This window comes from Amphibalanus amphitrite, unplaced genomic scaffold (assembly GCF_019059575.1).
Source record: "Amphibalanus amphitrite isolate SeventyFive unplaced genomic scaffold, NRLGWU_Aamphi_draft 000175F_arrow, whole genome shotgun sequence".
Classification (NCBI taxonomy): domain Eukaryota; kingdom Metazoa; phylum Arthropoda; class Thecostraca; order Balanomorpha; family Balanidae; genus Amphibalanus; species Amphibalanus amphitrite.
The window spans coordinates 758528-777891 of NW_024881670.1; the positions used below are offsets into that span (position 1 = coordinate 758528).

At 46.3% G+C, this 19364-nt stretch overlaps 1 protein-coding gene across 4 annotated transcripts in view; it reads right to left on the minus strand.

The window, feature by feature from the left end:
- LOC122383849 (solute carrier organic anion transporter family member 5A1-like) overlaps positions 1 to 4301 on the minus strand; it is a 64496-nt gene extending 60195 nt beyond the window's left edge. For 2 of the 4 annotated variants that reach the window (XR_006256907.1, XM_043370645.1), the window contains exon 1: positions 3977 to 4301. The gene's annotated coding sequence lies outside the window, so the exon portion shown is untranslated. The remainder of the gene's footprint in view (positions 1 to 3976) is intronic. The other 2 variants (XR_006256908.1, XM_043370649.1) reach the window with 2 other exon arrangements.
- Between the last annotated feature and the right edge of the window lie 15063 nt (positions 4302 to 19364).

Consider the following 19364-nt stretch of genomic DNA (forward strand, 5'->3'; position numbering starts at 1 on the left):
CTAATACCTTGGAAGTGGATTGTGCTAGATAATACCAATACGGTTAAAAGACCTGATTTTTACAGCTCACGACAATCCACAGCACAGCCGAATGGTTACCAACAGGAAAAAGATCGCCGAAAAACATGATTGCCCTTGCAAAGCGCACAACTTCACGGCAATCAAACCTCACTGAAATTCCTAAATGGCAACGAGGAAAACGCCTATACAGTGAGTTGGCTGAGGCCATTGAAGGAGCCAATTTACAGGGCGCTGGCACAGCCCGAGCGCCCATTCAGACGAGTGCCGCGATGAAGGCCTGCCGAGCGACCATCAGCTCGGCGTCTATCCAATCTGTCACAATGACACGAACATGACGGACGACAGGCCGACCCGACCGGCGCGGCGGGGATGTACCGACACGCGACGCCCCGGGGATTGGTCCTATCATCGACCCTACAATCCACTCCGGAACGTCGCTCTGACCCCAGGGAATCAGTCAGGTAAGGTCAATGCCCTAACCCTTGCCTTCGTGACTCCTCAGCACCATGTAAATTCATATTGCAATGCTGGGTAATGCCAAAACATCTCTAAAGCTAAAATCTGTTAGCATTTTTGGTGTCACTTTTGGCAAATGAATGATACCTATAGCAACCCTAGCTCAGCAGCATGTGGCATTAATATCGATCAACCATCCGTCAGCTCCAGAGGTGAACAGAGGAAGATCGTTATTCGTAATGCAGAAGAGAAGCATTTGAATGGTTGTTAAGCTGGCCCGTCCGTCTCGTCCGTTCCGTAGGTACAGCTTGGTACAGCTTCATAACCCGGAATTGAGCGCCCGGGTTCGAGTTGCTCCTGCGCTTGACATAAGAGTGCTGATGTCAGGGATGATCTGATGTTAGTGGGGGCAAAGATTGCTCAGATGTGGGCAGCCGAGGTCAGCTGAAGTCAGTTTGGGAGACGGACCGACGCCACAGTAATGGATTGAGCGCGGCGCCCGGGGATCGAAAGATGATTACGAGCGAGCGAGCGCAGCGAGCGAAGTGAAGTCTTTTCAAGATAACGGAAAAATCTCAGTATGAGCGGCCCGGCCCGGCCCGGCCTGTAACGCTTTTGAGAGGCTTATATCTCAGCAACCGCTGGACCGATTGGCCTGCGGTCTTTTTTGCTGGGTAGCCCCATCCCTTCTACCCCGTAATTGACTTCTTTTGATGCATCTCAGTGACCGTCGTGGCACGTGCCACGTGAAAAGTCAAGTGTGTTCGTTCAAGCTGTTTTGCAAAAGTAGTGATTTTGAGAGGCTCATATCTCAACAGCCGCTTGGGCGATTGTCTCGCCGTAATTTTTGTAGGGTAGCTGCATCCCTTCTACCAAAGGTCGGATACTCTTGATCTATGTGAGTGACCCCCACTGCACGTGCAAAATGCAAAAAGAAGAGGTGCCAAATTTGTTCCCATTTCAATAACTCGGTAATTACTGACGCGATTTCGCTGAAACTTGGCATACAGGTAGGCACCCACCAGGTAATGCATTCCCAGGGTATATACAATTACAACCAGTAAAACGCCTTTTGGGCGAAGAACGAGCGAGCGAGATAGTGAGCCCTGCACGTGCGGAAGGGCGTGAGGGTACTTCCAACGGGCTTGTGCAAAGCACTCTTCTAACCGGTCGCTAGTGGTGTGCCAAATTTGAACGCAATCGGCCCAGCCGTTCTTGAGATCTGGAAGCGGCATTCTGCACGTGCGCACGTGCAAACGGGGTCCAAACTGACTTTTGCACGGCACCCTTCTAACCGGTCCCCAACCGTGTACCAAATTTGAGCGCAATCGGCCCAGCCGTTCTCGAGATCTGGGAGCGCCTCCTGCACGTGCGCACGTGCAGTAGCATCCTAACCGCAACACATGGGAATGCATTGCCTGGTGGGTGCCTACCTGTATGCCAAGTTTTAGCGAAATCGCCCCAGTAATTACAGAGTTATTGAAATGGGAACAAATTTGGCACCTCTTCTTTTTGCATTTTGCACGTTCAGTGGAGGTCACTCACATAGATTAAGAGTATCCGACCTTTGGTAGAAAGGATGCAGCTACCCTATAAAAATTACCGCAAGACAATCGCTCAAGCCGCTGCTGAGATATGGAACTCTCAAAATCATTACTTTTGCAAAACTGCTTGAACACCCTTGACTTTTCACGTGCCACGTGCCACGACGGTCACTGAGATGTATCAAAAGTAGTCAATTACGAGATAGAAGGGATGGGGCTACCCAGCAAAAAAGACCCCATGCCAATCGGTCCAGCGGTTGCTGAGATATAAGCCTCTCAAAAGCGTTACAGGCCGGGCCGGGCTGGGCCGGGCCGGGCCGGGCCGGGCCGCTCATACTGAGATTTTTCCGTTATATTGAAAAGACTCACTTCGCTCGCTGCGCTCGCTCGCTCGTAACAACCAACAACATGCATTCCCATGTGTTGCGGTTAGGGTGCTACTGCACGTGCGCACGTGCAGGGGGCGCTTCCAGATCTCGAGAACGGCTGGGCCGATTGCGCTCAAATTTGGTACACGGTTGGGGACCGGTTAGTAGGGTGCCGTGCAAAAGTCAGTTTGGAGTTTGGACCCCGTTTTCACGTGCGCACGTGCAGAATGCCGCTTCCATATCTCAGGAACGGCTGGGCCGATTGCGTTCAAATTTGGCACACCGCTAGCGACCGGTTAGAAGGGTGCTTTGAGCAAGCCTGTTGAAAGTACCCTCTCGCCCTTCCGCACGTGCAGGGCTCACTATCTCGCTCGCTCGTTCTTTGCCCAAAAGGCGTTTTACTGGTTGTAAGTAATAAAGACATAACGCCTCCGATTCCAGAGAACATGCTCAACGTTTGCGCTCAAATTCTCCAAACTACTCGCTAATGGCGCGATCAGACGGCAGATGTCTAGTTTATCAAAACCAGCCCTATCAAATCATTAGCTAAAATTTATGATTTGTCAATAAAGCTTTTCATTGGGTTGAGCCATTGGGCATTCAGGAGGCTGTACTGGATAAAACATAACAGGATGAGGGACCCTGAGATGACTTTAGTTAACTTCAAAGGACAGAGTGGCTGCTGACTTGAATGCACTATTATCAAATGAGCCTGGGGTTTAATGAAAGCTTCTTTATTATTCATTTGGAATTCTACCTCCAAGAGCTTACTCATGATGCTAGGGGTTGCCACAGGCCAATAATGTTTCATTTCATTTATTAAAGCTGCATAGTTTTTTTAGAATTGGAGCAATGCTCACCACCAACAAGGACCTTGGGAGGAAACCATGAAGAAGGAAAGCATTGAAATTTGAAACAGGAATGGATAACCACTGCATGCCTCAGAATAACCCAAAGCACACAAAACTGTACAGTTCAAGTTTCTGCCTAAAGTACAGAGATCTGTGGAGCTCCCCACCCTGTAAGTAAGTCATGACCCTGATTTACAAATACAACAGCTTAAATGAAGAATATAGCAGCAGCAGTGTTCAAATCAAAATCTGCAGGAGTAACTATCTGAAGGATTCAATGGGAAATCTTCAGATTGAAAATGATGGCATCTTTAAAGTTGAACACGAGGCCCAGTCAAGAGTCAAACATTGCATGAAATTCAAAAAATAGACTATGGTTTTTCATGCAACTTCATTCATCAGGGTGAGAGAGCAAAACTGATACTGAACCATGTAACTTCCTTAAAAAAGTCACCCACCAGGGACCTTTGACCTTAGCTCAGCCTGTCAAAAACAAAACAAAACAACACCTTAGTCCTTAAATAATTGGTAGGTAATCATATGGCAGGCTGGTCCCACCAATGTTCTTGACCTCGAGCTACTGATTCAAGATTAAGATCGAGATGCCAATCTGGGTTATTTTAAGAGTCAAAAAAAAGATTGAAATATTGCTTGATATGGGCTGATAGTTCATTTTTATGGCGAACAAATTAGCATGCGATACCCTCCCATAGCCATAAGTACCAATAAAATTTACCTTTACTAGGTAGCTCAAGCTTCCGATTTCAATTTGTGTCACAGGTAGATGATGTTGAGATTGGAAAACCTCCGAGTGCGATTAACTCTCAAACTTCAACAGCAGCTTATCATTGACCCTAGCCTCTTCAGTCAAATTTGTTGAGTAGACCAACAAAATTCACGCATTGTTCCTCCGAGCTCTCAAATGTAAGAAATGATGCAAAATTGAAATGCCAGTTGCCACTGTGCGAAAAGTGCGAGAAAAGTGGTAAGAAATTTTTGTCCGCGATAAAATTTTGTCCTGTCCCTGTCCAAACAGCTGATTTGAGAAGAACATCATCCAGCTGATGGGGTGCAATGTTTATAAAAAGCCAATGTCGAAAACATGAAAAGAAAGGAAAGAAAGGTCATCAATCGTAAAATAAACACAAAATTAAATAACAGAATGAAATTTAGCTAAATACTAACGATGTTGCCTTTTTATCTATTCATAAAGCACAACATGGGTGGATCCATTTCACAACTTTCAAGTAATGAAAAAGGTTTAAATGATGTTATGATAGTTCACGCTGTCTTTCACATTTTTAAGGATTTCAAATTGTAAATACTTTATGAAAACTAATCAATAAAAGATATATTTAGCATTTTATGCAAGCATAACTCAGCTGTGATGACGGGTGTGTATCAAATGTACCCAAGTACAGTCGGACCCAGAATCCAACGGGACCCAAGATTCATAAGTACCCAGGTACCTCAGGCTATACGGAAGTACCATAGCGACGTTGGGTCCCAAGGTTCAAGGCTGCCAGAATATGATTGGCTGAGCAGGCAGACCAATCGAACGAGCTGTTAGAAACTACTGTACCTCAGTACACTCTCTGACAGTGGGCAAGTGCGGTGAAGAGTTCGCATACCAAAGTGACCCTTCCGGAGGACCGGCGGCCGGCGCCCAGTCAGGTAACAATGGGAAGGGTCGGGGGGACGGCCCGCCGCGCCGCACGGTGACAGCTGATTCCCGGGACGCTCAAGTGTCGCCTGTCAGACGCGTCGCCTGCCTTCCCCTCCCGCCCCGCCGAGCCGCACAAAGCAGCCGGACCCTGTCGCGGAACGAACCACCCGACCATGCTGTCATCATCGGCGGCGAACTGAACTGCATGTCTTTCTGAGTCGTGGCGCTGAGCAAGCCTGAATAACCGGTCATGCTTGCGTATTTCATGCTTCAGCCCTGCTGTGAGCCACATTTTATGATTGCGGATCTCGGATCCCTCGCCGGCACAGGGGGGGGGGGGTGATGAGGTTTTTCGCAAATAACTCGCGTAAAAAGCGGCCGATCGCGACGAAACTTTCAGTACCCTCGCATTGATCAATGTTACACCTACCCTGAAAATTTCATGACCCTGACCCAAATGACCTTTGACCTGTGACCTCTTTTCCGAGACCATGTTTGGCCGGAATCGCGATTCGGCGTATGTCGGCTCGCATTAGCCGCGCGTTTGCAAGCTTTTCGTGGTTTCAAACGTTCAAACATGTGATTTGATGTTGCTCCCATACATTAGGGTGGGTGTTAAGGTCACCTGAAGGTCAGGTCAGGTCATTGACCTTTGGTGACCTCGGGTGACCTCGATTCACCTTTTCGAGTTTTACATGTTTCTTGCCTAGTTTTTGGAGCTGAATTCGAATTTAGCAATCATTTTAACATTTACGAAGTAGTTTTGGTGCCTTCGTAACATGTTACGAAGCTTTCAGAGGCGGTTGACACTTATTACGAATTCCCGTCACAACCCCTACCGGTTGACCTGACCTGACCTGACCCGACCTGGTCTAAATGCTTAAAGACATCATCTCTGATCAAAACTATAACGATATTCGTGATCGTGAAATTACGGGTATGGTAAAACGCCCCAACTTTGGTTGTCACCTGGTTATGAGTATGAGTTCCGTTTGTATAGATAATGCATTTAGTATTCCAGTTTCGGCGGTACTACTCTATTATTTAGGTAAGCAGAAACGTATTAACGTCAGTAACGTGCTTTCGGAGAATATGGTTGGATGGAGAACCGTTAAAAAAACAATACTTCAGCATTTGCAAGCAAAGCTACCTAGCTCAATAAATTCACCCATTGCAAAAAAATTACTGTTTTCAATGTCTTCGTCATCTATTTACCCCAATCAGCAACAATGCATCACAATATAGCCATTTCTGGATTGTGGCATTTAAGCAAATAAAATGGTCAAGGCTGAAACAGACTTTCCGCAGTCAGGAAATCGCATGCGAGAGCCTATTCAAATACATTACAATCCTTCCCGCATCAAACGCATGCGGGAGGTGCGGACGATTGATGCGAGCGTGATTTAATCTATTTGAATAGGCTCTCGCATGCGATTTCCTGACTGCGGAAAGAGTCTGTTTCAGCCTTATTAGAAACCATGCCGGTGCGTTTTGTGAATTTTACAATGCTTGTTTGTAGCGGAATATCTTATATCTGTCATTTATCCCGCATCGTAGTCAGCATTTACAATTGCTTCACGTGCTAAGAGAGAAAATTATCAGATGTTGAGTAAATGATTTGTTTAACAGGTTCTAGATGTGTAACAGTTGTTAAACGTCTACTGTGACGATTAACAAACTGTTAAACGTCTAGTAGACATTACATGAAATATGTCGGCGGCACGGGATAAAATTATTAAACCGCTCGTAGGTAGAAAAATCTTTTAAACCTAACGCTTCTCACGATGCCAACGCTTGATTTTTAAACTTGGAAAGATCGGTGGTCACGCTTTTGCGAGGCTTATATCTCAGCAACCACTTGACCGATTTACATGCGGTAATTTTTTATAAAGAAGCTTCATTCCTTCTATCAAGTATTGGATTATTCTTGATGAATGTGGGTGACCCCTTATGCACGTGCTACTTGCAAAACGAAGAGGATCAGTTTTGTAACAATTGCAGTATCGGGCCGATTGCGCTGAAAGTTGGCATGTACAGGGTGTCCCATAAGATCGTTCTCATCTAAATTTTACTTTTAGGCGTACTCTTGTTTTACAACACGTTCAGCGTAACTCGCAAATTAACCCACGCCCCACTGGGGGAGGGGGGGCTATTCATAGCCCCCTGCCGTTTTTCTACTGCAATAACTTCTAAACCGCTTGATGTATCGCCGCCACACTTTCAGTACCTTCGGCTGCATCAATTTGACACCTTGTGTCAAAATTTGAACTTCGTATCCATCATAGGTCGGCCGGAAATGACGTCAGAGTGACGTCATGTTCGGCCGATTTCGACGTAAAACATTGAACCAAGGGAATCGCTTCCAAGAGCTCAGTTTTTGAGCTAGATCCAATTTCTTTGCATGAGAGGACTCCGAATGGACTGCGCTATCAAACTGCCATCTCGAATTTTCAAAATTTTGAAAATTTTGAAAAATGTATATATTTAAATTCAAAATTTGTATTTTTATCTTTTTCAAAAACTTTTTGACTTTTCGAAAAAAAAAAACGGAATACATATGATAGAACACATGCTTATGACTTACTCTATGCTTGAGGCTCAAAAAACGGAGCGCTGAGGACACCAGTAAGGTCATGTGGACTAATTCTGTTCATGATCGAGATGAAACACTCGCCCAAATCCCAAAACGGTCTCATAAGCGCGAAAGACAGTGCCTCCTTTTCGCCCATCTTCACCAGAAGATCTAGGGATCTAAGAGAAGTCTCTACTTTCCAGCTTAACCCTCGCCCGTATGGGGGGGGGGGGTCGAACGGACCCCCCCCCATGGTTTTTCGCGAATAACTCGCGTAAAAAGCGGCCGATCGCGACGAAACTTTCAGTACCCTCGCGTTAATCAATTTTACACCTACTCTGAAAATTTCATGACCCTGACCCCAATGACCTTTGACCTGTGACCTACTTTTCGAGACCATGTTTGGCCGGAATCGCGATTCGGCGTATGTCGGCTCGCATTAGCCGCGCGTTTGCAGTCTTTTCGTGGTTTCAAGCGTTCAAACATGTGATATGATGTTGCCCCCATGCGTTAGGGTGGGTGTCAAGGTCACCTGAAGGTCAGGTCAGGTCATTGACCTTTGATGACCTCGGTTCACTTTTTCGAGTTTTACATGTTTCTAGGCCAGTTTTTGCAGCTGAATTCGAATTTAGCAACCATTTGAACATTTACGAAGTAGTTTTGGTGCCTTCGTAACATGTTACGAAGCTGTCAGAGGCGGTTGACACCTACTAGGAATACCCGGCAGGACCCCTACTGGTTGACCTGACCTGACCTGACCCGACCTGGACTAAATGCATGAAGACATCATCTGTGATCAAAACTAACATGATATTCGTGATCAGCACCCCGAAAAAACCCGTAGCAGCCACACTTTACGACGTTCTAACAGGTCCCGATTTTCTCGACTTTTGGGTCATTGACCTGACCTGCAAGGTCAACCAATGACCTAGGACCTTAAAATTAGGTATCATCGGCTTCCTCTCGTCACGGGCAACACGCTCGTTTTTTTCCGCGAAGCTCTAGCTCGATCAGGGGCGAAACGGCAAGGGGGGGGGGGTCCAACGGACCCCCCCCCTTATACGTTCGCGGCTGGAAAAACACCAATACGGGCGAGGGTTAACTCGAACCGCCAGTATGGACTCAGTTTTGGAGGGGAAAATGGCATCAGGGAGATCGGTCGGTCGGTGATACATTAAAGCATTGAGGCAATGATGATGACTACACGTTGACGCTTTGATTTAAACATAAATTAATAGAGACTGATTCTATTCATGTCAATACCTTAATTGGTTTGACCTTGGTACGGCTACCTACCGTCAACCCCTACATCGTAGCAGGGCTTCGTCTAACATGTTAACGGGGGGGGGCAAACCCCCGCAGTCACCGGCCTGCCCCCCCCCCCCAGTCAGGGTAAAAATGTCACTACTGGGGGGGGGGCCGGCAAAAGCGAAAAGGCAAACGAATTTTTACTCCAAGGCGTCGATGCGCATAAAAACAAATGCGTAAACGAAACATGGATGCAATGTGAGCATATTGATATACCCGATTAGTACCTCTCACTGTTTTCACGTGTTTAGGTATCTTGTTTACCTGATAGCATTGTTTTTTTCTTGGCTCACTGCTCAGCAATACGTCACATTTCGGGTTTTCAGGCGACCTAACTCCGTGTCCCGCATATTATCTTTCACGTATTCTCCTGTTGTTTCTGTCCTCGGGGCGTCAATCTGTTGCTTCTACCCATCGTCGGCTCGGCCTCACTACGCGACGTCGAACTTCTAGCTGAACGGTCACCGGTGTGCGGCAAGAGTAGCTCCTAATCGTAATGAAGCAGGCTCCCATTCTGGGTGATCGTAAGTTCAGCTTGGTGGTCTGTCTCTGGGGACAGGAAAGACTAGTGTGGGCTACCAGAGGTCAACGTGGGTCCAGAAGCTGGCATTGGCCATCAGAGCTCGGCACCTGACGCTCATAAGCCAGCGGGGCCCATTAGAACCGATCAAGGCCATATATATGTAGGAACCGATGTGGTTCGCAATAAAATATATGCGTTCGTAATAAATTGCTAAGATAAGGTCAATGTTCAGGTCTTTCGAGGGCATCCATTGTCCATTTGGCTCGATTATTCTAAAAAAATATTTGATTTCAACGTTTTAACTTTACCTTGCACGAACAGAGGAGCAGAAGCGCATACAAATAAGTGATGGCTCCCTTATAGCCATAACGGGAGTAAGATTCTTAGATAAACGGAAATAAGTCGTTAAATTTGAACTCCGACGAACAGTAAAGCATCCATGAGAGGCTGAAATCGTTTACGAATGACCGACTTAAAAAAAGGTGTAACGGGTCCAAAACTACGGTTTCCTTCTTTGCATGCTTATTACTGTCTGGTGGGGCAATGTGAGGGGGTTATAAACTAATGCAAAGGCATGGGTTGGATGGTCTACTTTTTACTTATTTAGTGTTAAAAAAGTTAATCAGGTTTCAGGGCTGTGATGAAAAATAAGTGGCCTAAATCCGGTGAGAAAACAGGATTTGTGGGCACAAACTAGAGGTACACGCTATAAACAAGGTCATGTAAAGCGACTTGATTATGTCAACAGTGGACACATGTACGGCCAGCGCTTTGCGGTCCAGCACCGGGAGCCCGGCCGCAGCCGGGAGGGCGGGGTGCAGGAGCGCCAGACCGTCTGGGAGGTGGCGCGCACCCCTATGCACAGCGCAGGCCCGGCTCGCCTAACGGTCACCGCTGCCACTACCGTTCACATACTCCCCCTGTCATGAGACAGCAGGGATGGGAAGCTGATTGATGAGGATACCCTTGAGGTGGGTCCGAGATTTGCTCCGCTGCCCGGTACGCTCTTACAATGGGCACATCCGATGGTCGGCTCAGTGGCGGGGCCCGTCCCCTGCGCTGCCCCGGCCCACCGGGGGACCTCCTGTGGCGACACTCAGTCATCCATGAATTGAGCAACTGGCGCAGCCCAAGATGAAAGCTACTAAAAATCAGCTACAAACCTATTTTAACCAGATCGCCCCGAATGTCACAAAATGTGTTCCAGATAACCGTTCTAAAAATGGGTATTATCTTGTCATCTACACACTTCTTTGGGATAAACTAACTACCTGTGTTTACTTGTTGATAGGGTGGGTGCAAGGTCACATGAAGCTGCGGAGACGATTTAAGGTGACTCCGACTCAGGCTCAGACTCCGACTACGGCAAAAAAAAATATCCGGCTTCAAAAATCGACTCTAACTCCGACTCCGGACATTGCCCAGCAAGTCCATATAATGAAATAAAATTTATTGTCGGAGATCTTTTTATCTTGCCTGAAGCGACCTTTTGCGCGTTCCAAGGCCAATGTTGCAAATAAGTGCCTACTTTTTAAATAGCATGCATAAATAAAAACAGGTTTTGACGCAGCAGCCTTCTTCAGTTTTTTTTTTCAATGAAAACGCTGGTCCAAAACGGGGGTATGTCCTTAGCTTCAACAAAATCAGATTTTGAAAGGTCAACAAGCAAAATATCATGAAGCAACCAGGTGTCGGGCATGACTTTGAGCAATGTAGTGTTAACTTCGGAGTCGGAGTCGGTAAGATTTTAGCGACTCCAACTCCGACTCAGGGCAAAACTTCCGACTCCGACCGACTCCGACTCCGACTCCGCAGCCCTGGGACTCAGGTCAAAGTTATTTTCCTTAGATGACCTCGTTTGGCGTTTCAAAACGTCTCAGCGTAGTTTTTATGAGCTGATTACAAATTAAGCACAGATATAAACATTCCGGAACTAGTTCTGGCAATATGTTACAAAACTGACAGCGATGGTTTATAGTTTATACCTAATGGATAGCCGTCGGGACGCCGGTTGACCTGACCTGACCTCGTTTGATCTACTCAAATGGATGAACACATCATCTTTGATCGTAATAATTCTTAAGTTCGAAATCAGGACTCCAGAAACATAAAGCATCACTTTTAGAAGTTCTAACAAGATCTCGATTTTCCCGATATTTGGTCATTGACCTGACCTTTGGCTTCCAGGTCAGACTAATGACCTATGTACAGGATGAGGCAGACAGATTTACCTGTTTGTTTTCAGTCCATGGCTGAAAAATGTATGAACGGATTTTATTAAAATCTTGCATGCGGCCTCCAAACTGACTTGTGCATTAACATTGATATCGTTTTTGCATTTTGTCATAATTTTTGATGAGCTATGGCGAAGATTATAATTAACCCTCGCCCTGACAGGGCGCCCGAGCTTTTTTTGCGATGCAAACCGAACTATTAGTCGGATCGTGCTTAAATTTTAAATGGCCTCTGGGGCATCCTTCGCGCAACTTTTGGTTAAAAAAAATCGGGTCATATCAGGTCACCGAGCTGCGACGTCATAATAGTTACAACCTCCGACCGTTTTTGACAAAATCCCACATACCGTAACTGGGCTTGGTCTCATCGACAAGAACGAAACTATCCCGTGTAATTTATGCAAGAATTTGGCTATCAACTGACCGGTGTGCAACGAGCAGATAGGTAGGTATTGATACTCGGCAATGGTTATTTTTGTTGTTTTGATTTTTAATATAGGTATGTTTAGAGCTGTTGTGGCTATTTGTTTAGGCACCAAACAACATCAGTGATAGCGAGGTTATCGTTTTATTGCGTGCAAAGATATGTAGACTGTTCTAATTACCGCACGGTCGGGGGTAACACACCGTGACTTGGTGGAGAAGTGAGGCTATACTTTTCCAGGTATGCTCAGCTCAGTTTAGTTTAGTTCATTCAATCAATCATCCACAGGCACACACCCAATGATGGATGAAGTCATAATATAAAACAAAGCTTGTCCAAAAATAAGGCTTGCATGGTGAAAGGAAGTAATATTTGCGCTACTGAAATAGTTTTTCTTTCTCCAGGGTTGAACTGGAATTTTGTGTGACAGAGTAGGCGTAAAAATATGTTACAAGTACCACACCTTACACTTCTCTTGATGCATCTAAAATGACCGTCGTGATGCGTGCCATGTGAAAAGTCAAGGCTGTTTAAGTCCTTCCAAGGACAATGAAAATGGATACCATCGGCTTCCACACGCCACGCCCGCTTTCCCTGTAGCTCAATCAAGGGACGAATCGCTGGTTGGTTCTTTTGACCCCTCCTTCCGGGGGCGTCGCCGACGGGGGGGGGGTCGCGGGGGTCGTGACCCCCCCCCCCACTCGCGAGAACCGGGGTATCGACCCCCCACTTTTGGCGATGCTGAGTTTTCTTTTTTGAGCTATCATGTCAGTGAAGTTGGCGTAAGCAACATCAACAAATACAACGTCAGATTCAGAATCGCTTCAAGAGCTCGTAGCCCTATTGCTTATAGGTCAATAAGCGGTGGGCGTGGAACATCAGCATAACAATATTTTAACCCTCGCCAGGCGAGGGCCTTTTCCATGACACGGACGGCGAGGGGGGGGGGGTTGGTACGACCCCCCTCGCGATTGGCTTCTATGGCACTTAGAAACACCAAATTTACAGGGTAGGTGGGTCCATAAGAGATCTCGCTCCTGTAAAAGTTTGGTGACTCTAAGTCAATATTTAGGGGGGTTTTGGGGGGTATGAGTGCAAAAATTTTGCTTAAACATGTCAAACGTTTTTCGTGTTATAACTTTTTACCTAGTAAAGATAGTGCAAAAAATAAAAGCACCAGTGAACTCAGGACGTCCGTGTGCATCGAATGATATACTTTGTTACCAATTTAAGTGAACTCTGGAATTCAGTTGCCGCTAAGCTAGTCCAATTTTCCCCTGACCTTGTACCGGCTTTTGTGACCTGGTGACCTGACCTGAAAAGACTGGGACTTCAAATTTTCAGGATAGGTGCGAAAAGGTTGCTCCAGAAGGTATGCCAAATTTGGCGGCGCTACCCGCCGCCGTTTTTACGTTATTTGCGAAAAACCTTAGGGGGGTGCATCAACCCCCCTCGCCGGGCGAGGGGGGTTGATGCCACTATAGCCACTATTCTATAGTCCCTTTTTATCCCTCAAACGAATGAGCGCGCCAAAACTGACCCAAGCGTTCGTCTGATTGTCAAAATAATGGTTGCAGTCGATTCGTCGGATGACATATCAGTAACTACGAGGTACCTAACTAGCCTCAGCCCTGACTACACTGAAAAAAATAATGACACCTAAAAGGGGTGTTTTTTGAAGCGTACCAAAAACGCGCAGTTTTCTGGAGTCCGATTACACCCGGAATCAGACACTTTCAAGGGTATTATGACACTGGTTGAGGGTGTATTTTTATACCGTACGGCGTCAAATGATTCCCGGAATCATACGCCTTATGGAATAAAAATACACCCCAAATCAGAGTCATAATACTCTAGGAAGTGTCTGATTCCGGGTGTAATCTGACTCCTGGAAACTGCGCGTTTTTGGTACGCTTCAAAAAACACCCCTTTTAGGTGTCACTTCAGGGAGTAATCGGATTTTGAGGGTGTATTTTGATCCCACACGGTGTATGACTCCGGGAATCATTTGACGACATGTGGTATAAAATACACTCCCAACCAGAGTCAGATTACCTCGGGGGGGTGTCTGATTCCGGGTGTAATCGGACTCCTGGAAACTGCGCGTTTTTGGTACGCTTCAAAAAACACCCCTCGTAGGTGTCACCTCAACGGTGTCAAATGACTCTTGGGATGGTTTTTCTATACCGGTTCAGAGCCTGTTCCTGTTAGCGTCATACATCAGCTAATATCAATATTACCGGTACTATTGGTCTCCTATATAAGAAATACCGGTAATATTCGAGTGCGGGGATTGGGTTGTGTGCAGGGGTGAGGGATGCACTCGAACCGAGCTGCGGCGAGGGTATAAAGGGTATATTCATCGCATCAGAAAAACAGGTCGCCTGGGCCCTTATCTTGAGACCAATAGTATGGTACAACTAACCAACATACCCATGGGTATGTTCTGCTTCTGAAGCTTATAGGAATGATTAGCCAGACTGCAACGAGACTTTAAATGTAGCTTACAATTGTCTTCACCCTTGCAGCTACAATTTTATCTATTGACGATGACGTCTTCTTTTCAATCAGTCTTTATACCAGATATTGTCAAATGATTCTCGGAATCAAACACCTTATGGGATCAAAGTACACTCTCCAACAGAGTCATAATTGCAGTTGTTAACCACGTGACGCAAATTAACAATACATGCATGTCATTCTTTATTTTATATGCAACAATAAATTCCAAAACATTTGGGCACGAAATGTATGGCGAAATCTAATGAAAACTTATCGTAAGGCTCATGGGTCCGTGACTCCATTCACCGTAAGGAATTACTCACATTTCAACAATGTTCCATCAACCGGTGATTATTGCTACTTACTTAGGTAGAGTTATTCTGCAGCTTAATGACATAAAAACTTACCTCAGTCTCCATGGTGCGTTGCTATCTTGTCCTACTTAAAAATTTCGCCGAGTGCAGGGCGCCTCGTTGTTTAAATACGCATGTTGAGCAAACTACAAATAATATCTGAAGTTTATCGTTAAAGCACTATTACTTGAAGTAAATCTACACTTTAAACAACGTTTGACGACATTAAAAGCGCGTTAATTCAAATAAGTTCCTCTCCCCGCTCACACCACACGCACCCACGTGGGCACATTTCCGGCAACTGAAGTCAACGGCTTTCCTAACGGTTTTCCTGCAAGGTCGAGCTATTTCATCTTCGTGGCAGACCGGCATGGCTAGAACACAAATGACGTCACACGACAATGCAGCTTGCTGATTGGCCGGGCATTGACTCAAACCACTGGACCTGAGCTGTGGTTCGCACCAGGGTTACAGAGTCAGAGTCAGAGTCGGGTGGAGTTGACAGTTGTGGCCGGAGTCAGAGTCGGAGTCGACGGCGACTTTGGAAGCCGGAGCTGGAGTCGGAGTCTGGGTCACCGAAAATCAATTGATACCGCAGCGTACCCGGACAAATCTTTGCATGGCATTTCTTCGTCGCGCAATTCTTCGTCCGCAAAACTTCGTCCGCTCATTTCTTCGTCCGCGCATTTCTTCGTCTCCGCCTTTCTTCGTCTTGCATTTCTTCGTCTTGCATTTCTTCGTCTGGCATTTCTTCGTCCGAGCATTTCTTCGTCTCCGCATTTCTTCGTCCGTGCATTTCTTTGTCTCGCATTTCTTCGTTTCGCATTTCTTCGTCTCGCATTTCTTCGTCTCGCATTTCTTCGTCTCGCATTTCTTCGTCTCGCATTTCTTCGCCTCGCATGTCTTCGTCTTGCATGTCTTCGTCTTGCATGTCTTCGTCTTGCATGTCTTCGTCTCGCATTTCTTCGTCTCGCATTTCTTCGTCTCCGTATTTTTTCGTCTCGCGTTTCTTCGTCCGCACATTTCTTCGTTTCCGCATTTCCTCGTCTCGCATTTTTTTCGCAAATCTTCGTCCGCAAATTGACAGTGCAGCCTGCTGATTGGGCTATTGCCTATTTCATCTTCGTAGCGGACAAGCCATGGCTAGCTCACACATGACGTCACTCGGGGCATTGATTCAAACCACTGAACCTACACCAGGGTTACGGAGTCAGAGTCGGAGTCCGTTGGGGTCCGACAAATAGGGTAGTCGGAGTCGGTTGGAAACGACAGTTCTGGCCGTAGTCGGAGTCGGAGTCGATATTGGAAGCCGGAGCTGGATTCGGAGTCTGATTCACCGAAAATCTCTTGACTCTGCAGTGTTGGTTCCTATTGCAGAGTCAAGAGATGGTGGTATACCACCAGTGACGTCAAAACAATTTCTGTAATAATTTAGTGTTTTTTGATACTATCATGTGGAGTTTTTGAACCCTATGGGTGTCATTTCACTCAGTTGAGCGTTTTCGTAATCCGTGACTCGCTTATTAGGTGTAATTTGACCCTCAGTGGTGCCATAATATTCCGGTGTCATTTGAACCCAATGGGGCTCAAATGACACCGGAATATTATGACACTACCGAGGGTCAAATTACACTCAATAAGTCATTTGGACGGAATATTATGACACTACTGAGGATCAAATTACACCTAACAAGGGAGTCACGGATTGCGAAAACGCTCAACTGTGTGAAATGACACCTATAGGATATAAAAACTCCTCACGATAGCGTCAAAAACGCTTAGATGTGTTATTTTACACTGACACCGTGCAGGATCTTTTGACACGACACCTAAAATGGGAGTCAAAATTTTGGGAGTCAAATGACCCTTGGGTATGTGATTCTGACCGAGATCAATTTACACTAAAAAACGGTGTATGGACACTGTTTTTCAGAATCGGATTACACCATGGGTGTCAGTTGATTCCCAAATAGGGGATCGTGATTCCCGGGGGGAGTAATTATTTTTCTCCGTGTACCCTCGGACCTGCCTGAGGTAGCCGGGAAATGGGGTCAGATGGTGGACCCCTCTCGGGCTTTCCCAATAAGACGCGCAAAAAGGAGCCTATGGCAACGAAACTTCCTGTGACCTCGAGTTAATCAATTTTACACCTACTCTAAAAATTTGTTGGCCATGATTCGAATATAGATGACCTTGGTTCACTTTTTTGAGTTTTATTTGCTTCCACTTACAAGTGAAGTTTTTGGAACTGATTTCGAGTTTAGCGCCCGTTTGAACTTAAAGAAGTAGTTTTGATAGATGGTGGTTATGTAGTAACATGTTACGAAGCTATCGTTGGTGGTTGTCACCCACTCTATGTAGATGGCCGGCAGGAAGCCTGCTGGTCGACCTGACCTGACCCGACCCGATCTACCCCAAATGCATGGAGTCATCATCTTTGTCCAAAACTAACATCGAACTCGTACCCGGAACTCCGATAACAGCTACGGCTCACAAAGTTCTAGCAGGCCAGCTTTTTCTACTTTTGGGCGTTGACCTAAGATGACCCGGCCAAGACCTTGAAATTGGGCATCATCGGCTTTCTCTCATCACGGGCAGCGTCCTCACTTTTCCGCGAAGCTCTACCTCGATCAGGGGATCAGGGGCCGAAAGCATACCTTTAGCGTTGCGTTGGTAAACATTTTACCTTAGCGACCCGTAAAACACGAATAAGAGCTATAGTGACACAGAAAGCGTACTCGACTCTTTCGCCAACTTCGCCTCAGATAGGTATGACTTCGGGTCTATGGCTTGTGTACCACAGAGGCCAAACAGTTAAACGGACGGATTTTGCCGAAACATTTGTTCTGTAACAACCTATGATTCAGTGAATGTGTATGATATTCATGTTAGGTATCACCATTGTGTTTGTTTCGTGGCTTATAATTTGAACTTAAGAGCTTAACTAGAAAACTTGACATCAGGTAAAGGTTAATCAATGGTCATGTCCTGACCGGAAAAGAACCCGCTGCAAAAATGTGCGATCGATCTGTGTTGCTGAGCTGAACACACTTGACACTCCAGCACTGAACACTGAACACTGGTGCTGAACACTGAACACACACTGAACACACTCCAGGTGCTGTCATCGCTCTACAGCGTCTCCATCAAAAGTTGTTGTCGAAAATGTGTTAGAGACCTTTGATGACCTAACCATAGGCGTAGGAACAGGGGGGGCCGGGGGGGCCATGGCCCCCCCACTTTTTAGCCATTTTTTAAAGTAAAATCTTTATTTTTTATTTAAATACAAAACTAAGAGCAGGAAATGATTCAGCAAGGTGAGATGAGCACAAAACTGCAAAGAATTTCTTCATAGGGGTATTGGGGCTCCCACAAAGTGACATTGAAGTTTCGCTGGCCCCCCCACTTTTCGTGAGGTTCCTACGCCCATGTAACTAACTAATAGTAATGACTGACCATTCGAGTCACCACTGGTCATTAGCTGCACCTTGTCTCTAAAATGAGCAGAGGTGCCATGGCTACAAAAGTATCTTATAGCGTTTTTAGCATATTCGTTCAAAGCAGAGGGCATTCGTGCATTTTCCCATATCTTATCATGATTGATTGGTGAGGTCACATATTTGACCTGACTTCACTTTTCGGATGTAAAATCCCAGATTCATGAACTGTTGGCACTTATAATCCCATTCATTACACCAAATTTCAGACTTATAGGAGATAATCTATAGGAATGACAAGATTGCAGCTTTTAGAGGCATTAAAACTGAACTGAACATGACATTGTGACCTGACCTCAGGTGGCCTGTGCTTGATTTTTATGCACGATGCAAAAGTGATGTATGTAGTATGTACAATAAGATACACCGCTGCTTTCGTGGCGCTGCGCGGCGAGCTTTTTCTCAACACATGAAAAAACCGGGAGTGTGGCTAATAACACCTCTACCCATCAAGACGAAGACCGGAAACCCGACCCCCCCCCCCCCACTCAAAAATCCGTGGCGACGCCCCTGCCTCCTCCCCCTCCTGCAAACACTGCCGCTGCGGACACTAATTCGTGCAAGGGGTCATTTTCACTTCTCCTTCGGACGCCGCAGCCGCGCATCACGCTACCTCCCGCCGCGCGGGGGGCCGAGGGACGCTACCTCCCCCCACACCGGATGACCATCGGGCCTGGGCGCCGCCGCGGCGGGCGATGGACGGCGCTACCTCAATTCAATCTCGAGAAAATCAATCCCAAGCACACTGCCAAGTAGTGTACCAAGGTGGTCCAAATTTGTATCCGCCCCTCCTATTGGTCAACGTCACGGCCGCCACATGGATGCATTACGTCATTCCCGTCTGCCAACGACCAATCACAGTATGGTACTTGCGTCTTCATGGTCCCTTCAAATCCTGGGGCCGAACGTAACCTGGGCCCCTGTGTAACCTTGGTCCCGGTGTAACCTGGGTACAATTGTACTCTGGTACTTATGAATGTCACCCGTGATGACCACGGAGAGTGATTACAATAATGGTTGAGGTGAGACAAACGATGACGAAAAC